The sequence below is a fragment of the Aotus nancymaae genome, unplaced genomic scaffold (genome assembly GCF_030222135.1).
Source record: "Aotus nancymaae isolate 86718 unplaced genomic scaffold, 86718_ANA_hifiasm-v0.15.2.pri h1tg000108l, whole genome shotgun sequence".
NCBI lineage: Eukaryota > Metazoa > Chordata > Mammalia > Primates > Aotidae > Aotus > Aotus nancymaae.
This window is the reverse complement of record NW_026988523.1, coordinates 33,194,950-33,221,479: the sequence shown is the minus strand read 5'-3', so window position 1 is coordinate 33,221,479 and position 26,530 is coordinate 33,194,950. Positions and strand designations below refer to the sequence as shown.

General features: G+C 42.7%; 1 protein-coding gene and 1 pseudogene across 1 annotated transcript in view; one reads left to right on the top strand and one right to left on the bottom strand.

Annotated features, from left to right (window-relative positions):
• Window positions 1-26,530, top strand: part of GATAD2B (GATA zinc finger domain containing 2B) — a 120,728-nt gene that overhangs the window by 35,837 nt on the left and 58,361 nt on the right. The gene's annotated exons all lie outside the window — the stretch shown is intronic.
• Window positions 336-1,504, bottom strand: LOC110569404 (large ribosomal subunit protein eL30-like; annotated as a pseudogene).

Genomic DNA, 26,530 nt, shown 5'->3' with positions numbered 1-26,530 from the left:
CTATTTTTATTTATTATTTTTTTGAGATGAAGTCTTACTGTCACTGAGGCTGGAGTGCATTGGTGCGATCTTGGCTCACTGCAACCTCTACCTCCTGGATTCAAGTGTTTCTCGTGCCTCAACCTCCCAAGTAGTTGGGATTACAGGTACGTGCCACCACATCCAGCTAATTTTTATCTTTTTAGTAGAGATGGGGTATTCACCATATTGGCCAGGGTGGTCTTGAATTCCTGACCTTAGGTGATCCGCAGCCTTGGCCTCCCAAAGTGCTGGTATTATAGGCATGAGCCACTGTGCCTGGCAGCAAGTTTTATTAAAGAAAAATTTTGCATGGTTTACTTTTTGCCAGTCTGTTCTGGCTTGCTTTTAATGATATCAGAATCACCTGGCTTAACGATAGCCAGTGTGAAAACTCTGTAGTATTTTCTGCATGCCTGACAGTTATTGCCACTGTAGTGATGGATGCCAGTTTTGGCCAACATGGTGTTTAGTACTTTATTTTGGATTTCCTTAAAGAATGGCAGTTGTTGGCGAGGATGACCAATTTCACTTTAAATAAGTTGGAGCTTAGAGTTGATCAACTCCAGCCGCTTTTTCATCTTCTTTGCGGTTACCAACTTTCTTCCTTAGGTTCAGGATGGCCCCCAATCAAGAGCAGCTGCCAAGATGGCTGGGAAGCAAGAAAGCCTGTTTCTTGTTATCTTTTTTTTTTTTTTTTTTTGAGACCAAGTCTTGTTCTGTCACCCAGGCTGGAGTGGTGCAGTGGCGTGATCTCGGCTCACTGCAACTTCTGCCTCCTGGGTTCAAGCGATTGTCCTGGCTCAGCCTCCTGAGTAGCTGGGACTACAGGCATGTGCCACCACATCTGGCTAGTTTTTGTATTTTTAGTAGAGACAGGGTTTCACCATGTTGGCCACCGTGGTTTCCACCTCCTGTCCTCAAGTGATCCACCCGACTTCGCCTCCCAGAGTACTGGGATTACAGGTACGAACCACCACACCTGGCCTGCTGTAATTTTTTATGCTTATTTGCAGTACTTGAATCAGTAGAAGTCTTTATGGCCTCTATGGTCTTTAAAGAAGTTATCTTACTTCCTGTAAACCCATAATCAGTTAACACATTAAGGAATATGCTTTGACTGTGTACAGTGGCACACATCTTAGCCCCAGCCACTGGGGCAACATAGCGAGACCTTGTCTCTTTAAAAAAAAAATAGGAGTACTACTTTGAGAAAAACAAAACTACCTAATTTAAATGCTGTCTCAGCACTGGAAGTCTTTTTCTCATTTCTTGTGTCTGTGTTAAGACTCAGTCCATATTCTACTTTATAAAGTAGTGTACCTAGTTTTTACTTGAGCTAAAATTTTGATACATTTTCCCAAATAGTGGTAGAAACTTACTTCAATTGTCAATCAGTCATTAATTTGTAACTCCCAAGTGATTGAAAACTGACGTTTCTTGTTAGCACTAATTGCCTTTTTCCAGATAACTCACCAGTGCACATTAGCTTGGGTGTAATTCCCAATTTGTGTATCAGAGATTGGGAAAGCAAATGGTTTTCTTTGTATTAAATTGCCTGGTGTACTATTTCTATACATGTGGAGAGGAATCCTCATCTCCTAAGAACTGACGTTTTCTTTTGACTAGTTGAGCTTTTTTTAACCTAATGAAGAAAAATTGCAACTTTTTGACCATATGAATGGGATTTTGCTCTTCTGTGATCTGATTTGTTGTTGTAATAGTAATTTTGAAGCATCATGATCTGATTATCTCCAAATAGAGTAGACCCACTCAAAGCAGACTGGACTGTAAGGACATAGGAGAGGACTAACAGCTAGATAAACAAATATTGGCTTGCTTTCTTGGACACCAGTGAATAAGTTAACCATTTATCCATGTTTCAGTATCATGTTGGCTTTTTAAAAAATAGCTGTTTTTTTTTTCTTTTTTTTTAAAGATGGGTTTTCACCATGTTGGCCAGGCTGGTCTTGAACTCCTGACCTCAGGTGATCCACCCACATCAGTCTCCCAAAGTGCTAGGATTACAGGCGTGAGCCACCTCGCCAGGCCAAAATAGCTATTTTTTTTCTCTTGGTTAGATGGTTAAAAAAAAAAAAAAGCCATTTTTCAGCCTTTGTAATGGTTCTAATACTGATCTACTTGCTGAGTCCAAGGATATACAGCCATGCCCCACATAATGGTAGTCCCTTAAGTTTATCACATCATACTTTTTTGCCTTACATTTTCTATGTTTAGATATGTTTAAACAAATACCATTGTGTTATAATTGCCAATACAGTAATAGACTGTATAGGTTTCTAGCATAGGAGCAATAGGCTATACCATCTAGGTGTTTTTAAGTATACTTTACAATATTTACACAACAATGAAGTTGCCTAATCATGCATTTTTCAGAATGTATCCCTGTTGTTAAGCAACATAGAATTGTGTGTTAAAATGGGCTCAAAGATTTAGCAAGTTACTTATAAAATTTGTAAAGGGCAAATATAAAGACTTTTTTTTTTAGCCAGTTTCTGATATTATTGAGTTTTTGTTAAGTGTTTAATTCTATGAAGTTTATATTTCTTTTGTAGGAGTACCTTTAAGCATTCAATTGCAATTAATTTGAACTCTGTTGCCTAAGCCTAGATAATCACCTCTTTTCTTATGCTATTCTTTGTGATTTGATCCTCTCAGACATCATTAATCAAATTCTTTTTGTATCCAGATTGTACATCTTTAGTCTTCCTTTTTTTTTTTTGAGATGGAGTCTTGCTCTGTCGCCCATGCTGGAGTGCAGTGGCGTGATCTTGGCTCACTGCCTCCTGGGTTCAAGCGATTCTCCTGCCTCTGCCTCCTGAGTAGCTGGGAATACAGGCATACGCCACCATGTTCAGCTAATTTTTCTCTTTTTAGTAGAGACAGGGTTTCACCAAGTTGGCCAGGCTGATCTCAAACTCTTAACCTCAGGACATCACCTACCTCAGCCTCCCAAAGTGCTGGGATTACAGGCGTGAGCTACCATGCCTGGCCCCTTTTTTTAAATTTAAATATTTTTTCTTTACTTGTCACTGACTTAAAGCTCATGTCCTTAGCCTTTCAGAAGTAGTCCTGGATGAAACTGTCTATGATTAGAAATCATACATGCCTGTCAAAGAGTTTATATGTTTTTACTTCCATTGTATTTGGCTAGTATTTTCTTTAATCCAGTGGGTAAGGTGGAGGTTGTCAAGGCAAGCATGGTTACCCTGGAGAACTGGATTCTTGAGTGTTTGCTGAGAAATGCTCAAGGCATCATGGTATAGTGGAAAGTATATGGGCTCCTTTATTTTTTTTTTAAAGTTTCACTGAATTAATTTCCATATCTAGAAAAAAGGAGAAAAGGGCTGGACACATTGGCTCACCCCTGTAATCCCAGCACTTTGGGAGGGCAGGGCGGGCAGATCAGTTCAGACCAGGAGTTTGAGACCAACCTGGACAACATGGTGAAACCCTGTCTCTACTAAAAATACAAAAATTAGCCTGGCGTGGTGGTGGGCCTATGTAATCCCAGCTACTTGGGAGGCTGAGGCAAGAGAATAGCTTGAACCTGGGAGGTGGAGGTTGCAGTGAGCCGAGATCGTGCCACTGCACTCCAGCCTGGTCAACAGAGTGAGACTCTATCTCAAAAAAATAAAGAAATAAGAAAAGGTCCTACCTTCCTGGCTTAGTGCATTAAATGCACAGTGAATGTAGATGTTTTTCTTAACTTTAGATAACTTGGTATTCTTTAGGGCATCACAACTTGAGTAATATTTACCAAAAGGAAGTATTTTTAAATTTCGTTTTCACCTCACACAGTTACTTCGGTCTTTGGTATGACTTAGCTGAAAAGAGTAGCGTTTCTGCCTGCTGTATAGTTCTTAATTTTCCAAGGCCCTGAAGATACCTGTTGGCTTGAGAGCATCTGTAGTACCTCTGGACTACTAATCAATCTAATATACAGAGGGAGATAGAGTAAATGTAGAGTACTGCCTGAGCCTCTACAATGTTGGAAATTTAAACTAATGGTAATTGCTACAGACAGCTTAATTGTATCTAAGCTTTTTATATTAAAAACTGATAAAAAAAATTGACCAATGCAGTCAGATGTATTCAGCAGACTTAAGTGGGCATGATCTTTGAATGGGTTGTTAAAAAATAGACAGTCGGCTGGGTGTCATGGCTCACACCTTAATCCCAGCACTTTGGGAGGCCGAGGTGGGCGGATCACCAGCTCAGGAGATCGAGACCATGCTGGGCAACATGGTGAAACCTCGTCTCTACTAAAAATATGAAAATCTGCCAGGCATAGTGGCACGAGCCTGTAGTTCCAGCTACTTGGGAGGCTGAGGCAGGAGAATTGCTTGAATCTGGGAGGTGGAGGTTGCAGTGAGCCGAGATTGCACCACTGCACTCCAACCTGGCAACAGAGTGAGTGTCTCAAGAAAGAAAGAAAAAAAAAAGACAATCCTACTTACCCTCATCAACATGGAGCCTAGTGAGCTTCAGTTTTAAATTCATAATTGATCTCTTGTGGAAATGTGAATGAGAACAAATAATCTATTTTCCTTGCCACATTTATCATGTTTTCCTTTATATTGTAAAATGATAGCAGTGTCTAGATCTCGATACCTCTGATGGTCCTCTATTAAGAGCACCTTATTGTGACGGAGATAGTACGGTATCAAGTACTTGAAGATCAGCTTGTGTTATAAATAACAGGTTTTTCTTTGTAGTTTGTAAATTGTTGAGTTTCTCTTATGCCAGTGGCCAGTACTACCTATTTTCAGTTTAGCTCAGTGTTAGTTTTCTGAAAATTGAAGTTAATATTATATGGCTCAGGAAAACTTTTATTTACAAATTAATATTTTTGAGTAGGGCGATGATTATTTTTCTCTAAATTCTTTAGAAACTTTAATATTTGAGAAAAACAAGGGCTTTGTGAGAGACACTGATGGAGGCAGTAAGTATGATGTAAGTTTCAGAGGTCCAAATGAGGCAAACATTTGGGATGACATATTCATAAAAGATATCAGTTGAAAGTAAGAAAATCCCTCCCCGCTTGTTATTCCTTGTTTATAACTAGTTCATCAGATAGACAGAGATCCTAGAGCAAAGGTCCTCAGCCAGTAGAGCACCAAGAAAACAATTACCATTGCCTTTCTTCCTCTTTGGTTTGCTTAGATTTCTTCCCCACTATTTTCTGACCCCCTATCAGTACTTCGGGGAAGTGAAAAGTCCTTATAAAATGATTGGAACCAATTGCTCTAAAACAGGAAAAGGAAAGTTAATCAGAGACCATGCTCAGATATATCTAGCATCTGGATCTGTCTATAGAATGACATAGGGATGTGTGTGGTAAGTGGGATATGGTAGGTGAGGATGCGCTGGAGTGGAAAGAGTGTTCTAGCTGTGACACAGGAAAGTGGAATAATACTACAGTGATACTATGACTGGGCCTAAACCATTAAAAATTTTTTCTAATTGCAGTAAAATATACATAACAAAGGCCTAGGCTGTTTTTTTTTAAAGAGTGTGCATATACTGTCTTGACTACTTTTCTGTGAAACCTTGCTAGGATTTGTGTTAGGAGTGGATTCAACTGCCCTGAATGGTGTCTATTAATAAGGTTAAATCAGATGTCCTACCTGTAGGACAACTTCAGGAAAAAACAAAATTAATGAATACACCTGCTATCTTTTTAGTACCTGTTCCCTAGCACTAGCAATAGGGATAAAGAAAAGAAGTTTGGTGGGCAGTATGTTTTCATTTTATTGTAATTTGGAATGTGCTTTGGTATTGATGCTGTGAATTTCTATCTTGGATGTTGGCTTTGGAAACTAAATAGTTAAAGCAGCATGATTTGAGAGGAAACTAGCTCTCATTCATGAAGGCAAAGTTTGGCACTAGGCCACAATAATGGGGGGATAGTTAGGGTGGGGAGACTAGCAGACTTTTTTGTACCACAAATGACTTTTAAAAATTAAGAGATAATTCCATGTCCTGAGGTTATAAACCGGCTACAACTGGTTTTTCTCTCCCTCCCTCCTGCCCCCGCTAGGCATCATGGGTAAAAGTAAGCATCCCCCTGTTTCTTTTGTTTAATATAACAGTACGCCATGTGATTGGCAGGGCAGTGCCCGCTTGGAGACCGGGTTTGTGCAGGTCTCTCAAGGGGGCTGGCACGCATGGGGCCACCTCTGTGCTACAGAAAGAGTGTCTCTTACGATAGAAAAGAGAAAGAAAGGGGACTTTCCACACACACACAACCCTACACACACATACACACACACACCCAAAAAACTAACCCCATCTCGTTATTTTCCTCCTTTTTCTGTTCTCTTTCTCTGTTTATTGTTTCTCACATTTTCCTGGAAGCTAGAGGAGGGAACAGAAAAATGTATACCTGTAAGTACTTTTAATTGTCTTGCCCTCCCTACCCCTTATTTTTCTCTGCTAAAAGCAGAAACTTGAAATCTCTTCGAGCTCTTCCTAGTGGTTTTAGGCTATGTGTAGAAGGTAATATGCTGAGGTTTCTAATAGAATTGAAGTAATAAACACTGTTGCTTTAAAAAATTTTGTTGCAGAATTGTTTCTCATACAAAGCTCCTTTCGGTTTGGATCTTCTTTCCCTCTGCTTCATCCATTTGTATAATGGTAAGGGTCTCTGGCTTCTAGTTGTCTTCAAGCTGTAGCAATAAGGAGAGTGTTATATTAAGGTTTTCTCTTTCTCCCTCCCCCCTTTTTAAAAATTTCTTTTGTCTGTAGCAGTGATGGTTCTAGCTCCCCCTTACCCTCTCTACCCCTCCCCTTTTTCATGTCAGCTCCAACCCTGCTCTGTGAATGGAGTCAACCAGCTGACTGAGTGTTGGCATCATGCCAGGGGCTGCAAAGCAATGAGAATGTGCGCGCGCTCGTGTGTGTTAAGTGTATACAGAACACAAAGGGAAAGGCCTGCAGTCTAGGAAATCACAGGCCATTATATAAGGAAGTCTGTGTCATCTCTGCTTGCTTGGGCTGATGGACAAGGAGAGTGGGGAGGCTTAGAGCGAGAAATATACCCTTTTGACACACCCATACATACGTTTTTTTCTTGCTTTCTTAGATAAAGAGGTATTTGTGTTGTGGCAAAATGAGAGCGCTTCTGTGTGCAAGTGGTATTGACCATGTTCCTAGTGGAAGTAGTAACTATTCTGGGTCTCTTTTTTTTTTTAACTTTTTTTTTTTTTTTTTGAGATGGGGTCTCTCTCTGTCACCCAGGCTGGAGTGCAGTGATGTGATCATGGCTTACTGCAGCCTCGACCTCCCAGGTTCAGGCTATCCTCCCACCTCAGCCTCCTGAGTAGCAGGTGTGCACCACCACATCTGGCTAATTTTTGTATTTTTTTATTGAGATTGAGTCTCCCTCTGTTGTCCAGACTGGTGGGTCTCTTCTTTCTGTTCCCATTCAAAGATGTATGTGCTTGAGGAAAGAATGGTTTAAAGAGAAATGCCTCCTGGATTTTACAGGCTGTAGTTTGTTAAGATACTTAGGGGTGGGGAGCAAGGAGGCAGGGGACAGGCCACATTGTGGGTTTTTTTTTTTTTTTTTGAGACGGAGTCTCACTCAGCCGCCCAGGCTAGAGTGCAATGGTATGTTCCTGGCTCACTGCAACCCTCTGCTTCTCAGGTTCAAGCCATTCTCCTGCCTCAGCCTCCTGAGTAGCTGGGATTACAGGCGCACGCCACCATGCCCAGCTAATTTTTTTGTATTTTTAGTAGAGATGGGGTTTCACCATGTTGGCCAAGCTGGTCTTGAACTCCTGACCTCAGGTGATCTGCCTGCCTTGGCCTCCCAGAGTGCTGGAATTACAGGCCTTTGTAGCCCCGGCTGGAGTGCAGTGGCGAGATAATCTGCTCACTGCAACCTCCACCTCCCAGGTTCAAGTGATTTTCATGCCTCAGTTTCCTGACAAGCTGAGATTACAGGTGGCCACCACCATACCTAGCTAACGTTTGTATTTTTTTTTTTTTTTTTTTAGTAGAGACAGGGTTTCACCATGTTGGTTAGGCTGATCTGGAACTCCTGACCTCAAGTGATCCGCCCGCCTCAGCCTCCCAAGGTGCTGGGATTACAGGTGTGAGCCACCGCGCCCAGCCAACTGCAACTGTTTCTAATCATTCAGAATTGCCAAGGGTACAAGGGTGCGTGAGGGAGAGGGGTTGTTCTTAAGGAGAAGCAAAAAGCCAGATAATAGAATGAATAATATCTATTAGCTACTCATTTGAGTCTCCCCCCTTTTCTCTATTTCTTCTTTTTTGTTTAGTATGATATTATCAAAATGCAGTATTCTTTCCCTGCCATCTGCCAGAGTTAGAATTGTACAAAAGGACAGTCAACTAGCACATGGAAGGAAGGAAAAATTAGAGATTGTTCTGAGTGTCCATACATTGCAAGTGTTACCAATTTGGGGTTCATTAGTAGTGATTGTATCTTTCATTGGCGATTAGGGGGTCAGCATTCATTTAGAAATTATAATTCTGCTCAGTTTAGTGTGATGTCTTTTTTTTTTTTCTTTTTTGTTTTGAGACAGAGTCAGTTTAGTGTGATGTCTTTTCTTTTTTTCTTTTTTGTTTTGAGACAGAGTCTCACTTTCTAGCCAGGCAGGAGTACAGTGGTGTGATCTCGGCTCACTGCAACTTCTGCCTCCCGGGTTCAAGTGATTCTCCTGCCTCAGCCTCCTGAATAGCTGGGACTACTGGTGTGCGCCACCATGTGCAGCTGACTTTTGTATTTATAGTAGAGATGGGGTTTCACCATGTTGGCCAAAATGGTCTCAATCTCTTGACCTCATGATCTGCCTGCCTTGTCCTCCCAAAGTGCTGGGGTTACAGGTGTGAACCACTGAGCCAGGACTGATGTCTCTTCTTAAATTCTCTTTATGTGCTTCCTAGGTGTGATATTTATGAAGCAGCTTTTGTGTTAGGTGGAAATGAGAAAGCTTATTCAAGAATAAAATATGGGGCTAGGCGCAGTGGCTGACGCCTGTAATCCCAGCACTTTGGGAGGCTGAGGCAGGTGGATCACATGAGGTCGGGAGTTCGCGATCAGCCTGGCCAACATGATGAAACCCGATCTCTACTAAAAATACAGAAAGTAACTGGGCGTGGTGTCTGGCACCTGTAATCCCAGCTACTCAGGAGGCTGAGGTAGAAGAATCTCTTGAACCCTGGAGGTGGAGGTTGCAGGGAGCTGAGATCGCACCACTGTACTCCAGCCTAGGAGACAGAGCAAGACTCTCTGAAAAAAAAAAGGAATAAAGTATGGGTCATACTGTTGCAGTGGTTTTATGTGAGTTTATTTTTGCTTCTGACCATTCAAAACAGAAAGAGCGTCTCTTATGGTAGCACTGATGGAGAGAGTTTGGAATGGGAGGGAACTTCCAAACTGGTTAATCCTATAGTAAGAGTTTATCAGGTTGCACTCTGGAGGAAGTTCCTTAATTTGACTGGAAACTTGTATCTTTTTGTTAAAGCCTGTAAATTTCTGTTCTTGCTACATCTTTACAAGCAGTAGTCTTTGGATGTATGTATTTTTTGTTGTAAATATCTGTGTTTTTTTTTCTTTTATTAGGAGGTAAATATGAGGTTATATACTTTTTCTTTCGTTTTTGAGGGGTAGGGAATTGAGCCTCACTCTGTCGCTAGGCTGGAGTGCAGTGTCTTGATCTCGGCTCACTGCAACTTCTGCATCCCGCGTTCAAGCGATTTTCCTGCCTCAGCCTCCGAGTAGCTGGGTCTACAGGCATGCACTACCACACCCAGCCAATTTTTGTATTTTTAGTTGGGATGGGGTTTCACCATGTTGGCCAGGATGGTCTCAATCTCTTGACCTGGTGATCTGCCCACCTTGGCCTCCCAAAGTGCTGGGATTACAGGTGTGAGCCACCTCGTCCAGCCAGAGGTTATTACTTTTTTTAAGTATTGTAGGATGAGCTGGGCATGGTGGCTCACACCTGTAATCCCAGCACCTTGGGAGGCCAAGGCAGGAGAATTGCTTGAGCTCCAGCCTGGGCAACATTTTTACAAAAAATCAGTGGTGGCATGTGCTTGTGGTCCTAGCTACTCAGTAGGCTGAGGTGAGAGGCTGCAGTTAGCCATGATTGCGCCACTGCACTTTAGCCTGGACAACAAAGTGAGATCCTGTCTCAAAAAAAAAAAAAAGGTTGTGGGATGTGACCTACCAGAATGATTGGTTTGCTTATTCCCCAGGCTGCCTGCAATTATTTCCCCACCCCAAATAGCTGGAACCCACTTTTCTAAGTCCCTTTATAAGCAAATTAAGGGGAATTGTTTCTTAGTTTGTTGAATACTGAAAGAGAATAACAGACCGACCTTGCTCCAATCTAGAGGCTAGGTAAAGATTCATTCATTGTTGTTGTGGGATTCCCTAGTTCTTTGTAATAATTACCTTTTTTTTTTTTAAGTTTTTGGGATGGAATCTCACTCTGTTGCCCAGGCTGGAGTGCAGTGGCACAATCTTGACTCACTGCAACCTCTGCCTCCTGGGTTCAAGTGATCCTCCCACCTCAGCCTCCCAAGTAGCTGGGATTACAAGCGTGTGCCACCACACCTGGATAATTTTTGTATTTTTAGTAGAGATGGCCAGGCTGTCTTTGAACTTCTGAGCTCAAGTGATCCCCCTGCCTCAGCCTCCCACAGTGCTGGGATTACAGGCGTGAGCCACTATGCCCAGCTGCAACCTTTATTTTTACCTTATCTCTTGATGCTAGGAGCCAGATTAGTAAGGATAACCTTAGTGGTTACGTGGTCATAATCAGTGAGGCATAAACCAGTATCTTCTCTTAATGGATAGATTTAAAAAAATTTTTTTTTCTTAACTCTCATAGGTCTTAATTGCTGTTTAGGAATGACTGAAGAGTAGTTTTAAAATGTATGTGAAATCTGCCCTTTGGCCACGTCTGTCCCTTTAATTCTATTTATTTATTAGAAATAGGGTTCACTCTGTTGCCTGTTGCCCAGGCTGGAGTGCAGTACCGTGATCATAGCACACTGCAGCCGTGAACTTCTGGGCTCAAGTGATACTCTTGTCCCAGCCTCCCAAGTAACTAGGACTGACTACAGGCATGTCACCATCCTGGCTAATTTTATTACTATTATTATTATTATTATTGGTAGGTACAGAGGCTCACTGTTTTGCCCAGGCTGGTCTCAAACTCCTGGCCGTAAGCAGTCCTTTTGCCTCAGCCTCCCAGAGTGCTGGGATTATAGGCATGGGCCAACACAAAAAAGCTTTCATTCTAATACCATGTTTTTTTTTTTTTGAAGTGGAGTCTTGCTCTTTCTTCTAGGCTGGAGTACAGTGGTGTGATCTCAGCTTACTGCAACATCCGCACCCCAGGTTCAAGGGAGTCCCCTGCCTCAGCCTCCCAAGTAGTTGGGACTACAGGTGTGCACTACCATGCCCGGCTAATTTTTGTATTTTTAGTAGAGACGGGGTTTCACCATGTTGGCCAAGCTGGTCTTGAACTTCTGACCTCAGGTGATCTTCCCTCCTTGGCCTCCCAAAGTGTTGAAATTACAGGCGTGAGCCACCTCACCTGACCTCTAATACCACCTGTTCTAAATGATTGGCAGATTTCCTTTTGTGTATGTCAGAACTTAGGTGCTGATTTATAAGGCGACCATAGGAGAAGGCTGTTTACCTCCTATTCATTACCTTTAGGCAGCACACCCTAACTTGTTACATTTAAGCATAGCAACCTTTACAGTCCTTGGTGCATGTTACTAAACAGTATGTCACCTAATGCAAGGTCATTTAGGCTCTTTTGTTCAAGAATGTGAGCCAAAGGTTTGTGTAGTAAACTTAGTGATCTGTAAGGGCATGTAAACAGTAATAGTCTTTCGTAAGAATTACTCTCTTAACCAGTCTGGTTGTATCAGAAACCAAAAATGACAATATGGATAGCATAGTATGATAGTTAAGAACATTGACTCTGAGGTAAGACAGTGCTGTGTTTTAACCAGGCCCAGCCATTTAAGGACTGTGAAATATTATGTAGTTACTCAGTTTATCTGTTTTTCTTTTTTTCTGTAACAGGAGGATAATTATATCTCCAAAAGTTCTAAATGAGATAATGCATTGTGAAACACTTTAGCATAATGCCTAGCAAATAGTAAGAGCTTAGTGAATGTTAGAAAGATAGCTATTCCTATCTTTTGGGTTCATTTATACTATTTTCATTGTTCTTACTAGTTTCTTTTAGCCAGCTTGTGGCTACCTTTTTTTTTTTTTTTTTTTTTTTTTTTTCAAACTTATGGTAGGTCTTTGTGTTAGATTGAGTTGATTGACCTGTATGTAGGAAGCATCTATATCAGGGGTCAGCAAATTATAGCTGCTGCTTATTTTGGTAAATAAAATTTTGTTGGAACACAGCTATACCCACTTGCTTACAAAAGCAGAGTTTAGTAGTTGTTCCACAAAGTCTAAAATATTATTATCTAGTCCTTTAAAGAAAAGTTTGTAAGACCCCCACAGTCTAGATCAAGCTTGTCCAACCCACAGCTCGTGGACTGCATGCAGCCCAGCATGCTTTGAATGCGGCTCAATACAAATTTGGAAACGTTCTTAAAACATGAGATTTTTTTTTTCTCTTCCAGAGCATCAGCTATGTTTAGTGTTAGTGTATTTTATGTGTGGTCCAAGACAGTTGTTCTTCTTCCAGTGTGGCCCAGGGAAGCCAAAAGGTTGGATACCCCTTGTCTAATCAAGAGTTTTTTTCCCCTGGAAAAGTGATGTATGAAGCAAGTTGTAGAAATCAAAAGAGAAATAATTAAAATAGACTAGATTTGGCTGGGCGTGGTGGCTCACATCTGTAATTGCAGCACTTTGGGAGGCCCAGGCAAGAGAATCACTTGAGCTCAGCAGTTTGAGACCAGCCTAGGCAACACAGGCTTACAAGAAAAAATGCTGGGCATGGTGGCATGTGCCTGTAGTCCCAGTTAGTTGGGAGGCTAAGGGTGGGAATTGAGCCTGGAAGTTTGAGGCTTCAGTGAACCGTGAGATGTGATGGAGCCACTGCGCTCCAGCCCAGGTGACAGCGCAAGACCATGTTTCAAAAATAGATAAATAGGCTGAACATGGTGGCTCACACCTGTAATCACAGCACTTGGGGAGGCCAAGGCAGGTGGATCACCTGATGTCAGGAGTTCAAGACCAGCCTGAGCAATATGGTGAAATCCCATCTCTACTAAAAATACAAAAATTAGCCAGGCATGGTGGCGTGTGCCTGTAGTCCCAGCTACTTGGGAGGCTGAGACAAGACACTCACTTGAACCCAGGAGGTGAAGGTTGCAGTGAGCCAAGATCGTACCACTGTACTCCAACCTGGGAGACAGAGGGAGATTCCATCTCAAACAAAACAAAACCCCAAAAATAAATAAATAAATTAAAATAAAAAATAGATTAGACTTACATGGGCTAGAAGGAATAATTAATTATTTCAGGTTTTTAGAAGTAAGATTTTGTAGCAGGAGGGTTCATTGACATGGCTAATAAGCATTAGGTAAAGGAAAGTACCATTTGAAGTTGGTTAGGCAATACAGCACTTATTTTTCATCACTTTAGGGGCACTTCATAGTAGTGTGTTGTCTTAGTCCATTTTCTGTTGCTATAACCTGGGACTGGGTAATTTATAAAGAAAATAAATTTATTTCTTTTCTTTCTTTTCCTCTGTACCTTTCTTCCTTTCCTCTGTCCTGTGTCTTTCTTCTCTGTCACCCAGGCTGGAGAGCTGTTGTGCAGTCATAGCTCATTGTAGCCTCGAACTCCTAGTCTCAAGCAGTCCTCCTGCCTCAGCCTCCTGAGTAGCTAGGACTACAGGCATGCACCTCTGCACGCAGCTGAATTGTTTTAAAAATGCTTCTGTAGAGATGGGGTCTCACTATGTTGCCTAGGTTGGACTGGAATGCCTGGACTCAAGCAATCTGCTTACCTTGGCCTCTCAAAGTGCTGGGATTGTAGGTATGAGCCACCATGACCAGCCCCAAGAAATTTATTTCTTACAGTTCTGGAGGCTGGGAAGTTCAGAGTCAAGGGACTGTATCTGCTGAGGGCCTTCTTGCTGGTGGGGACTCTGCAGTGTCCGAAGGTGGCACAGGGCATCACATGGTGAGGGGGCTCACAAGAGACAGCCACATTGGCTTTTATTACAGACCCACTCTTGTGATGACTAGCCCATTCTCTCAATAACCCATGAATCTGAGAATGGCTCTACCATCATGACCCAAGTACCTCCTAAAGGTCTCACCTCTCAACATGTCTGCATTGGGCACCAAGTATCCAACAGATGAACTTTTGGGAGACACATTCAAATCCTAGCCTGGGTATTAGAGGGAAGTACAAAGAAGAGAGATTTGCTACCAAGTAGTGTGCATTCAACTTGGAAAAGAATATGAATTGGTAAGTTACCTATTAAACAAGTATGTTAGAGTAGGCTAGCAGTTTTCAGCCAGGCACAGTGGCTCATGCCTGTATTCCCAGCACTTTGGGAGGCCGAGGCAGATGGATCACAAGGTCAGGAGTTCAAGGCCAGCCTGGCCAACGTGGTGAAACCCAAAATGCAAAAATTATCTGGGCGTGGTGCTGGGCACCTGTAATTCCAGCTACTCCGGATGCTGAGGCAGAGAATTGGTTGAACCCTGGAGGTGGAGGTTGCAGTGAGCTGAGATTGTGCCACCGCACTCCTGCTTGGGCGACAGAGCAAGACTCTGTCTTGAAAACAAAACAAAAAACTCCTGAAACATGAGCATATCCCCGAATAATAGCACCAGACTACTAGTAGTCATTGTATTCTTCACTGCCATGCAGTTTAAATTTGCAGTTAAAAAAAAATTCAGTTTCATTTAAGAATGTTCTTGATGAAGCAGTAAAAATTAGTTTTATTTAATCTTGAATTTTTAGTACTTGGCTTTTGAATATTTTGTGTCACAAAATGGGAAGTACTCAAAAAACACTTCTTTTATATATTGAAGTACTGTGGTTGTCTAGGGAAAGGTACTTGTACAGTTATTTGGGTGTCCAGCTAACTACTTGCCTTCTTCATAGAACAGCATTTTTACTTGAAAGAATAACTAACAAAGCATGATATTTAGATTTGAGTATTTGGCAGATGCTGTCTTGAAAATTTTCAAGGAAAACAACTGACTATTTTTGCCCAGTGATAAAAACTCAAGCAAAAATTAGAATTTTGGAAAGTTTATTTACTCCACCATGAGATTGTCTGCTTCCCAGTTAGTTTCGTGATTTTTTTTCGATATTATGTAATACATCAGCATTTGAAAGATCTGCATGACTTAGTGAACTAGAATTTTTCAAATGACCAATATATGATGTGACAAAATCAGGTTTGGGTAGAAGATCCATTCAAAGTATAAAGTAGACTAATGTATTTTATTTTATTTTATTTTTTTGAGACAGAGTCTCGCTTGTTACCCAGGCTGGGAGTGCAATGGAATGATCTCAGCTCACTGCAACCTCCGCTTCCTGGGTACGAGCAATTCTCCTGTCATAGCCTCCTGAATAGCTGGGTTACAGACATGCGCCACCACGCCCAACTAATTTTATGTTTTTAGTAGAGACGGAGTTTTTCCATGTTGGTCGGGCTGGTCTCAAACTCCCGACCTCAGGCGATCTGCCCACCTTGGCCTCCCAGAGTGCTGGGATTACAGGCATGAGCCACTGAGCCTGACCAGACCAATGTATTTTAATATAATAATACAAAAAGTTATTGATAGGGTTTCAGAGTTTGCATTTGCTGCTAACTTTTAGAAACTACTGGGTTGCTTTTGTTTGTTTGTTTGTTTGTTTGAGACAGAGTCCCACTCTGTCACCCAGGCTGGAGTGCAGTGGCCATCAGATCTCAGCTCACTGCAGCCTCTGCCTCCCATGTTCAAGCAATTCTCTTGCCTCAGCTTCCCAAGTAGCTGGGATTACAGGTGCGCACCACCACACAGAGCTAATTTTTCATATGTTTAGTAGCCATGGGGTTTCACCATTTTGGTCAGGCTGGTCTGGAACTCCCCGGCTTCGAGATCCGCCCACCTTGGCTTCCCAGAGGGCTGGGATTACAGACGTGAGCCATTGCACCGGGCCTGGGTTGCCTTTTTAAAAATTCAATTTCACATGAACATCGAATTAATATTTTATTTACTAATTTATTTTTTGAGACAGGGTCTCCTTTTCTCACTCAGACTGGAGTGCAGTGACACAGTCTCGGCTCACTGCAGCCTTGACCTACTGGGTTCAAGTGATCATTCTACCTCAGCTCCCCAATTAGTTGGGACTACAGGCGTGGGCCACCATGCCCTGATAAAAAAATTAACCATTTAAAAGAGTACAATTTAGGCTGGGTGTGGTGGCGCATGCCTATTATCCCAGCACCTTGGGAGGCTGAGGTGGGTGGATCACTTGAGACCAGGAGGTGGAGACCAGCCTGACCAACATGGCAAAACCCTGTGTCTACTAAAAATACAAAAATTAGCCAGACTTGGTGGTGCATGCCTGTAGTCCAGGCTGTGCGGGAGGCTGAGGCAGGAGAATTGCTTGAGTAATATCAAGGAAAATATCCACAATTCTAATAAATTTAAGAGGCTGTAAAAATACCTCCCTCTCTGGTGGGGTGCTGTGGCTCACGCCTGTAATCCCAGCACTTTGGGAGGCTGAGTTCACGAGGTCAGGAGTTTGAGCCCAGCCTGGTGAACATAGTGAAACCGTGTCCCTACTAAAAATAAATAAAATTTACCAGGCGTGGTATCGCGTGCCTGCAGTCCTAACTACTTGGGAAGCTGAGGGAGGAGAATCGTTTGAACCCAGGAGGCAAAGGTTGTGGTGAGCCAAGATTGTGCCACTGCACTCCAGCCTGGGCAACAGAGCGAGATTGTCACCAAACAAACAAAAAAATTAGCTGGGCCTAGTGGTGGGAGCCTGTAATCCCAGCTACTCTAGAGGCTGAGGCAGGAGAATTGCTTAAACTCAGGGAGGCGGAGGTTGCTGTGAGCCGAGATTGTGCCACTGCACTTTAGCCTGGGTGACAGAGCAAGATTCCGTCTTCGGGAAAAAAAAAAAAACAAAACCTCTCTCTAGTATCAGTATGAACTAATGGGTGCTTCTATATACACACATATATACAGATTTGAGTATCCCTTAAATGCTTGAAACCAGAACCGTTTTCAATTTTGGATTTTTTCAGGTTTTGGGATATTTCCATATACATAGTGAGGCATCATGGGAGTAAGACCCAAGTCTAAACACAAAATTGATTTGTTTCATATATATAAGCATATAGCTTGAAGGTAATTTTATAACAACATTTTGTGCATAAAGCGAAGTTTTGACTGCATTTTGACTATAGCCTGTCACATGAGTTTAGATGTGGAATTTTTTCACATTTTGAAGCACTTTGGATGTTTTCTTTTTTTTAGTAAAAAGTAGAGACAGGGTGGCCAGGCGCAATGGCTCACGCCTGTAGTCCCAGCACTTTGGGAGGCCGAGGCGAGTGGATCATTTGAGGCCAGGAGTTTGGAACCAGCCTGGCCAACATGATAAAACGCCATCTGCACTAAAAATGCAAAACATTAACTGGGTTTGGTGGCAGGCACTTGTAATACCAGCTACTCAGAAGGCCGAGGCAGGAGAATCGCTGCTTGAACCTGGGAAGGGAGGGTTGCAGTGAGCTGAAATCATGCTTGGGTGACAGAGCCAAACTCCGTCTCAAAAAAAAAAACAAAAAACAATGTAGAGATGGGGTTTTGCCATGTTGCCCAGGCTGGTCTTGAACTCCTGGGATCAAGCGATCTGCCACCTCAGCCTCCCAAAGTGCTGGGATTACAGACGTGAGTCACCACACCTGACCCAATTTGGATTTTCTGATTAAGGATCTTCAATCTGTACATACATATGCAAATATCGATACAGAAATAGATATGAATGTTGTGTGTATGCATACATTTATTTCCTTTTCTGTGAAAGGGCTTAGAAATAGTAATACCACCATAGCAGTGAGCACACCTGACACCAGATCTTGTTTTGCAACACTTCAATAAAAGGAACCAGAGCTGCTTGGAAAAATGGCTAGGGCAGATGAAGATGATGAACCTGGAATATCATGTGGGGACCAGAAACTAATAAATTGCCAAAAAAGTGATGGGGAGCCAACTTGAAGGAGCTTTCAATGGCCAGATCTGGGACATTTTGAAAAACAAATAATGACAACAGATTATAATCCATGGGGTAAAATAAATCTCCGTAAGTCCATGCTGCTATAAATACGGGAAAGGGGACAATTGTTTTCTACAGTGCAACTCAAGTTGATAAACATAAAAGGAATGATGGAAACATCAGGCAGATTACTACAAGTAGTTGTTGCAGGCAAGAATTGTCTTTTTTTTTTTTTTTTTTTGAAACGGAATCTTACTCTGTTGCCCAGGCTGGAGTGCAATGGCACGATCTCAGCTCACTGCAACCTCTGCCTCCCAGGTTCAAGTGATTCTTCTGCCTCAGCCTCTTGAGTAGCTGAGACTACAGGCACCTGCCATCATGCCTGGCTAATTGTTGTAGATACAGGGTTTCACTACGTTGGTCAGGCTGGTCTTGAACTCCTGATCTCAGGTAGTCCGCCCGCCTTGGTCTCCCAGAGTGCTGGGATTACAGGTGTGAGCCACCGCGCACGGCAATAATTGCCTTTGTGTGCTAAAATTAATATGTGGAATTTTGTTTGGAGATAAGATATTTACATAGTGGCTTCTAAGTATCTCCGTAATAACATATCAGTGGAGAAATCTATCAGATACCATCTTAAGCAATTGAGGTAACATTAGCAGTAATACAACATATTGACATCATGTACTTCCTGATACGATACACTGAAAAGGGCACATTACTTCTGTGGTATTATCACAAAACTTTTGTGATATTATCACAAAAACATATAACCTCAATCTAGTTATGAGAAAACGTCAGACCCAAATTAAAGGGTACTTTTCAAAAAAACTGGTCAGTATTCTTCAAAAGGATCAAGGTGAAGACAGACTTAAGAAATTCACAGATTGGAAAGAGACCAAGGAAGGACATGTGACAACTAAATGTGGGGTTGTGGATTTTGTCCTGGATCTGAAAAGAATATAGGGGCCGGGCATGGTTGCTCACGCCTGTAATCCTAGCACTTATGGAAGCTGAGGCAGGCGGATCATCTGAGGTCAGGAGTTCGAGACCAGCCTGGCCAATGTAGTGCAACCCCATCTTTACTAAAAATACGAAACTAGCCAGGTATGGTGGTGTGCGCTGTACTCCCAGCTACTCGGGAGGCTGAGACAAGAGAATCGCTTGAACCCAGGAGGAGGAGGTTGCAGTGAGCCGAGATGTGCCACTGCGCTCCACCCTGGGTGACAGAGCAAGAATGTATCTCAAAAAAAATCTGCGTGGTATATATATAATTAGGAAAACTGGTGACATGTGAATAAGATCTGTAGAGTAGTTAATAAACACTATCGTTTCCTGGTTTCAATAATTGTATTGTGGTTAAAAACACTCCTTCTGGCTGGGCACGAGGGCTCATACCTGTCATCCCAGCACTTTGGGAGGCTGAGGTGGGAGGATCACCTCAGGTCAGGAGTACAAGACCAGCCTGGCCAACATGGTGAAACCCTGTCTTTACTAAAAATACAAAAACTAGCTTGGCATGGTGTGGCAGGTACCTGTAATCCCAGCTGCTCAGGAGGCTGAGGAAAGAGAATTGCTTGAACCTGGGAGGCGGAGATTGTGCCTTGCACCTCAGCGCCTGGGGTACAAGAGCGAGACTTTGTCTCAAAAAAAAAAAAGTACTGCTTCCTTCCTATGTATCTGTGATCTGTGTGAGACCAAATCCCCTCCACCCCTGTCCCCCATACTTCTAACTAGAACAACATCACTGCATATTGAATGCAAAGGCAGCTGTGAGAATCCAGCTGTCTTCTATTAAGCCAGACATTAAAGAGATTTGTAAAAATATAAAACAATGCCACTTTACTCACTCAATTGTTCTCTTATTTTGGAAAATATTTTTCATAAAGAATACATTATGTTAGCATGAAATAGGTTGGTTAGAGTTAAATGAATTAAATTTTTTTTTTTTTTTGAGACAGAGTCTCACTCTGTTGCCAGGTGCCAGGCTGGAGTACAGTGGCGTGATCTCGGCTCACTGCAACCTCTGCCTCCTGGGTTCAAGCAATTCTTCTGCCTCAGCCTCCCAAGTAGCTGGGACTACAGGCACATGCCCCCATACCCAGCTAATTTTTGTATTTTTTAGTAGAAACAGGGTTTCACCATGTTGGCCAGGATGGTCTTGATCTCTTAACCTTGTGATCCATCCGCCTTGGCCTCCCAAAGTGTTGGGATTACAGGCCACCGTGCTTGGCCTCAAATTTTTTTTTTTTTTGAGATGGATGGCAGCTCACCTCAACCTCCACCTGCCGGATTCAAGTGATTCTCCTGTCTCAGCCTCCTGAGTAGCTGGGACTACAGGCACATGCCACCATGCCTGGCTAATTTTTTTTTTTTGTATTTTTTTTAGTAGAGACGGTTTCACTGTGTTAGCTAGGATGGTCTCAATCTGACTTCGTGATCCACCCTCCTTGGCCTCCCAAAGTGCTGGGATTACATGTGTGAGCCACTGCGCCTGGTTGATGAATTAATATTTTTAAAATTTTATTTATTTTTTTCAAGACAGAGTCTGGCTCTGTCACCCAGGCTCTGTTGCCAGACTGCAGTGGTGCGATCTCGGCTCACTGCAGCCTCCACATCCCAGGTTCAAACAGTTCTCCTGCCTCAGCCTCCAGAGTAGCTGGGACTACAGGCGTGCACCATCATGCCTGGCTAATTTTTGTACTTTTAGTAGAGATGGGATTTCACCACATTTGCCAGGCTGGTCTCGAACTCCTGATCTCAGGTGATCCGCCCGCCTCAGCCTCCCAAAGTGCAGGGATTACAGGTGTGAGCCACCATGCCCAGCTTAAAATTTCATTTTAATTCTGTTTCTAATATGGGGACTCTTTTAGTTATTGCCCTCTTGGGGTCCTTGATTTTATTTGTTTGTTTGTTTGTTTGTTTGTTTGTTTTGAGACGGAGTTTCGCTCTTGTTACCCAGGCTGGAGTGCAATGGCGTGATCTCGGCTCACCACAACCTCCGCCTCCTGGGTTCAGGCAATTCTCCTGCCTCAGCCTCCTGAGTAGCTGGGATTACAGCACCACCATGCCCAGCTAATTTTTTGTATTTTTAGTAGAGACGGGGTTTCACCATGTTGACCAAGATGGTCTCAATCTCTTGACTTCGTGATCCACCCGCCTTGGCCTCCCAAAGTGCTGGGATTACAGGCGTGAGCCACTGTGCCTGGCTTTTTATTTATTTATTTATTTAGAGACGGGGTCTTGCTCTGTCACCCAGGCTGGAGTACAGTGTTGCAATCATAGCTCACTGTAACCTCAAACTCGGGTTTAAACAATCCTCTTGCCGCAGCCTCCCAAGTGTCTAGGAATATAGGCACTCTCTCACCACCATGCCCAGCTGGGGCCTTGATTTGTAAGTGTCCTCTTTAAGGAGTTCTGAGACAAAAAGTTTTGAGAGCAACTAGAGTATGCCTAATAGGTTCAACAAAGATTCAAAACTGTAGTGGCTCCCACAAGATAGAAAGCATTTCTTTCATGTAATTGCCCAAGGTGAGTGGGCCCTGTTGCTCTTTTGTTTCATGTGATACTTCAGAGACAAATTTTCTTTACACTAATTTTTCTGCTAATCCCCAGAACAGTGGGTCTCACAATTTAGTGTGTATCAGAATAACCAGGAGGGCTTGTTAAAACAAAATTTATAATTCTCACCCCCAAAATTTCTGAGTCTGGGATGAGGTTCAAGAATTTGTATATCCAGCAAGTTCCCAGAAAATTCTGATGTCACCAGTAGGAGGATCACATTCTAGGGCATTGTCCTTTTCTCCAAGGTTGGAGCTGGTTTGTAGCCAAATGGGAAGGGGAAAGAGCATGGAGGAGTTTGCCCATCTGTTTTAGTTCTCAACTGGGAAGTAACAAACATTTCCTCTTTATTCTGTTGGCAAGATTTTAGCCTTTCTGTCTATAGTGGAGGCTAGGAAATGTGGTTTAGCTGAAAAACCATGTGATATTTGCATTACTATAGAAGAGGAGAGTTAATTCTGATGGCTGTTGAGAAACAATACCATCCAGACATTGGGAGAATAAACACTTGGCTAGGAGTAATTAGGCCACATATTTTATCAGATAAAGGACAAGAACTTACATAGAAATGTGGCAAGGGAAGGTCTAGGAGGATGGTACATGAAAATATAAAAGTGAGACTGTCTTATGGAAGATTGAGACAGAGTAACTTGGTTAGGAGGGCAGAATACAGGAGGCCAGGCAATAGGTAATAATGGAAACTATTAAAACACTTTGAAAGAAGGCTTATTGCTGTGCGCGGTGGCTCACGCCTATAATCTCAGCACTTTGGGAGGCTGAGGCGGGCAGATCATGAAGTCAAGAGATCGAGACCATACTGGCCAACATGATGAAACCCGTTTACTAAAAGAACAAAAATTAGCTGGGTGTGGTGGCACGCGCCTCTAGTCCTAGCTACTCGGGAGGCTGAGGCAGGAGAATTGCTTGAAATCAGGAGGCGGAGGTTGCAGAGAGCTGAGATCGTGCCACTGCACTCCATCCTGGTGGCAGAGTGAGACTCTGTCTCAAAACAAAAAAGGCTTATTAGTTTTCTATGATAAATTGAAGCAGCAAGGAGAAGCCAACTGATAATCTGTTTTCTCCTGCTTGTAAGGGTCTTGAGGTTCTTCTCTGTTGGTGATGCTCTGCATGGTTACTTTCCCACTCTGAATCACAGCATGTAAGCTATTTAGGGGCTCTTGGTGCCCTGGTGTTAGTTACCCACATATGTGTGTCTGATCCATAGCTTCCCCTAATGTGACCCCAAGGGATGGCAGTGGCATGTATATCATCCCATCCCCTTGGCCTACAAAATCAAATGGAAAATTGGAAGCCAAAGTTTAATTGTGAACTGGGTGTGATGGCACACTCCTGAATCCCAGCACCTAGGGAAGCCAAAGCGGGTGGATTGCTTGAGTCCAGGAGTTTGAGAACAGCCTGGGCAACATGGTAAAACTCTCGTCTTTTAGAAAAAAAAAAATAAATATATATATATATGTATATATATATACACACACACACACACACACACACAAAAAAAAAAAAAAAAAAAATTGGCCGGGTGCAGTGGCTCACGCCTGTAATCCCAGCACTTTGGGAGGCTGAGACGGGCAGATTACCTGAGGTCTGTAGTTCGAGACCAGCCTGATCAACATGAAGAAACCCCAGTCTCTACTAAAAATACAAAATTACCTGGGCATAGTGGTCCGTGCCTGTAATCCCAGCTACTTGGGAGGCTGAGGCAGGAGAATTGCTTGAACCCGGGAGACGGAGGTTGCGGTGAGCCGAGATCACGCCATTTTACTCCAGCCTGGGCTACCAAGAGCGAAACTCCATCTCAAAATAAATACATACATATATACATACATACAAAAATTAGCCTGGCATGGTGGTGCGTGTCTGTAGTCCCAGCTACTCAGGAGGCTGAGGTGGGATGATCACTTGAGCCTGGGAGATGGAGGTTGCAGTGAGCTGTGATTGCACCACTACACTCCAGCCTGGGCAACAGAGCAAGACTGTCTCAAAAAAAGAAATAAAAAAGAATGCAAAATTTAGTTGTGTACCCAGAATAGGGGTCGGGGTATTGGATGAGTGTTGAGGATTTTTGCTTTAGAAATGGGAAGGAGTTGGCTGGGTGTGATGGCTCACGCCTGAAATCCCAGCACTTGGGAGGCCGGGGCAGGTGGATCACCTGAGGTCAGGAGTTCAAGACCAGCCTGGCCAACATGGTGAAACCCTGTCTCTACTGAAAATATAAAAATTAGCTGGGTGTGATGGTGGGCACCTGTAATTCCAGCTAGTTGGGAGGCTGAGGCAGGAGAATCTCTTGAACCTGGGTTGCAGAGTTTGCAGTGAGTCAAGATCGTGCCACTGCACTCCAGCCTGGGAGACAGTGAGACTCTGTCTCAAAAGAAAAAAGAAATGGAAGGATTTGTTTATACGCAGAATAACCAAGACAAATTTTCTTTCTTTTATTTTGAGTCAGAGTTTTGCTCTCGTTGCCCAGGCTGTAGTGCAATGGTGTGATCTCAGCTCACTGTAACCTTCGCCTCCCAGGTTCAAGTGATTCTCCTGCCTCAGCCTCCCAAGTAGCTGGGAATACAAGTGCCCACCACCACAGCCAGCTAATTTTTTGTATTTTTAGTAGAGACAGGGTTTCGTAATGTTGGCTGGGCTGGTCTTGAACTCAGTCTGACCTCAGTGATCCACCTGCCTTGGCCTCCCGCAGTGCTGGGATTACAGGCGTGAGCCAAGAAAGCTACATAGTCTTGAAGAACAGGAATCAATTCTGTGCTTGAAAATAATATTCTATAGCATTCCCTCACTGTTTCCCATCAAAATAGCAGGTAGATTAAGGGTCCAGTTATTTAGTTAACAAATAATTATTGAATGATTTGTAAGTGCTAGGAACTTATGTGAGCACTGGGGACATAGTGAACAAGTCTCCCTCACTTCATAGAGTTTAAAATATAGTGGTGGAAGGAGTCGAGCAATAAACAAATGTATAGATGTTCTGTCAGAAAAATATGAAGAAAAAGGTTAATGTCTTTTAAAGTTTTCAGTGTAGATCAGTTTAAGTAGGACTCACCTAAGACGGTCCTGAGACAGATTTTAATTTGGTGCCCTGTAATTTTTGCAGCTTTATTTTGAAGAAGTACACTTTGGTTTGGAGGAAAGTTGTGCTTAACTTTGGAGCCCAGCTTTTTTGTTTGCAGGTTTGATGCTTTGTAGCAGCTCTAGTGATATTTGTAGTAATCAGCGGGTGTCCTCCAGAGTTATGTTAGATTATTTTCTCTGATTTGCCAAATTTATTTCTAACCTCCTGTTTGCTAACCTTGCCGGATACATTGTAGTATAATAAGTACTTTGTGGTCTGATATGTCCTGTTTGTTTCTTCCATGTAAAGAAATCAGTGTGGTTTCTTTTGGTTTTGTGTTATCTAAGTTTCCTCTTAATTAGAAATAGTTATTAGTGTTCCGATACCACACTGATGTGTGCTCTTTTCAAGCCCTTGTCCATACCCTTTTCCATTGTGACTATTAATTCCAACGTCTAAGGTAATCCTATAAAATGGTACATTGGAGGCTGGGTGAGGTGGCTTATGCTTGTAATCCCAGCATTTTGGGAGGCTGATGTGGGTGGATCATGAGGTCAGGTGAAACCCTGTCTCTACTGAAAATATAAAAATTAGCTGGGCCGGGCGCAGTGGCTCACGCCTGTAATCCCAGCACTTTGGGAGGCTGAGGCGGGTGGATCACGAGGTCAACAGATCGAGACCATCCTGGTCAACAAGGTGAAACCCCGTCTCTACTAAAAATACAAAAAATTAGCTGGGCATGGTGGCGCGTGCCTGTAATCCCAGCTACTCAGGAGGCTGAGGCAGGAGAATTGCCTGAACCCAGGAGGCGGAGGTTGCGGTGAGCCGAGATCGCGCCATTGCACTCCAGCCTGGGTAACAAGAGCGAAACTCCGTCTCAAAAAAAAAAAAAAAAAAAATTAGCTGGGTGTGGTGGCCGATGACTGTAATCCCAGCTACTCATGAGGCTGAGGTAGAAGAATCGATTGAACCTGGGAGGCGTAGATTACAATGAGCCGAGATCACGCCACTGCACTCCAGCCTGGCAACAGAGCAAGACTGTGTCTCAAAAAAAAAAGGTACATTGGAAATAATTTCACTTCTTTGTAGCATCTAAAATGAAACTTTTTCTGTACCCATTCTGCTTTTCCTTAGGGCCTTTTACCTCAGTTGAGGAATTTGTTTTGCAGTTTGGTTTGTGTGTGTGTGTAAATTCCTTTAGGAAACTGAAATGGAGAGTTTACATCTTTGGGGATTGCTGAATAATTACTGGGATTGATTGGCAATAGGAAGCATTAGATAGCTTAGAAGGAGCTCAGCCATCTGGTTTGCATTAGGGCAGGTTGGAGATGGTGCAAGACCATTGCTCTGTGATTTTTGCCAGAAACCGAAAGTGCATTTTGTTTACAGTTGAGAAGACAAATTGTCTTTCATTTGCCTGTACAGTTGTAAGTAGAGGACACAGGGCCACTAATCTCAGAAGCTGAGTTGAGAAAAAATTTATTTGGATTATTATTTGCCCTTTTAAAATACATGAATTGTCATTAGAGAATGTAGCTAGGCTGCTACTGGATTAGCTATACTTATAACATTCTCACCTCTATATTATGACTAATTTAGTATATAGAGCTATAAATTTCTTTTTCTTTTTTTTTGAGATGGAGTCTAGCTCTGTC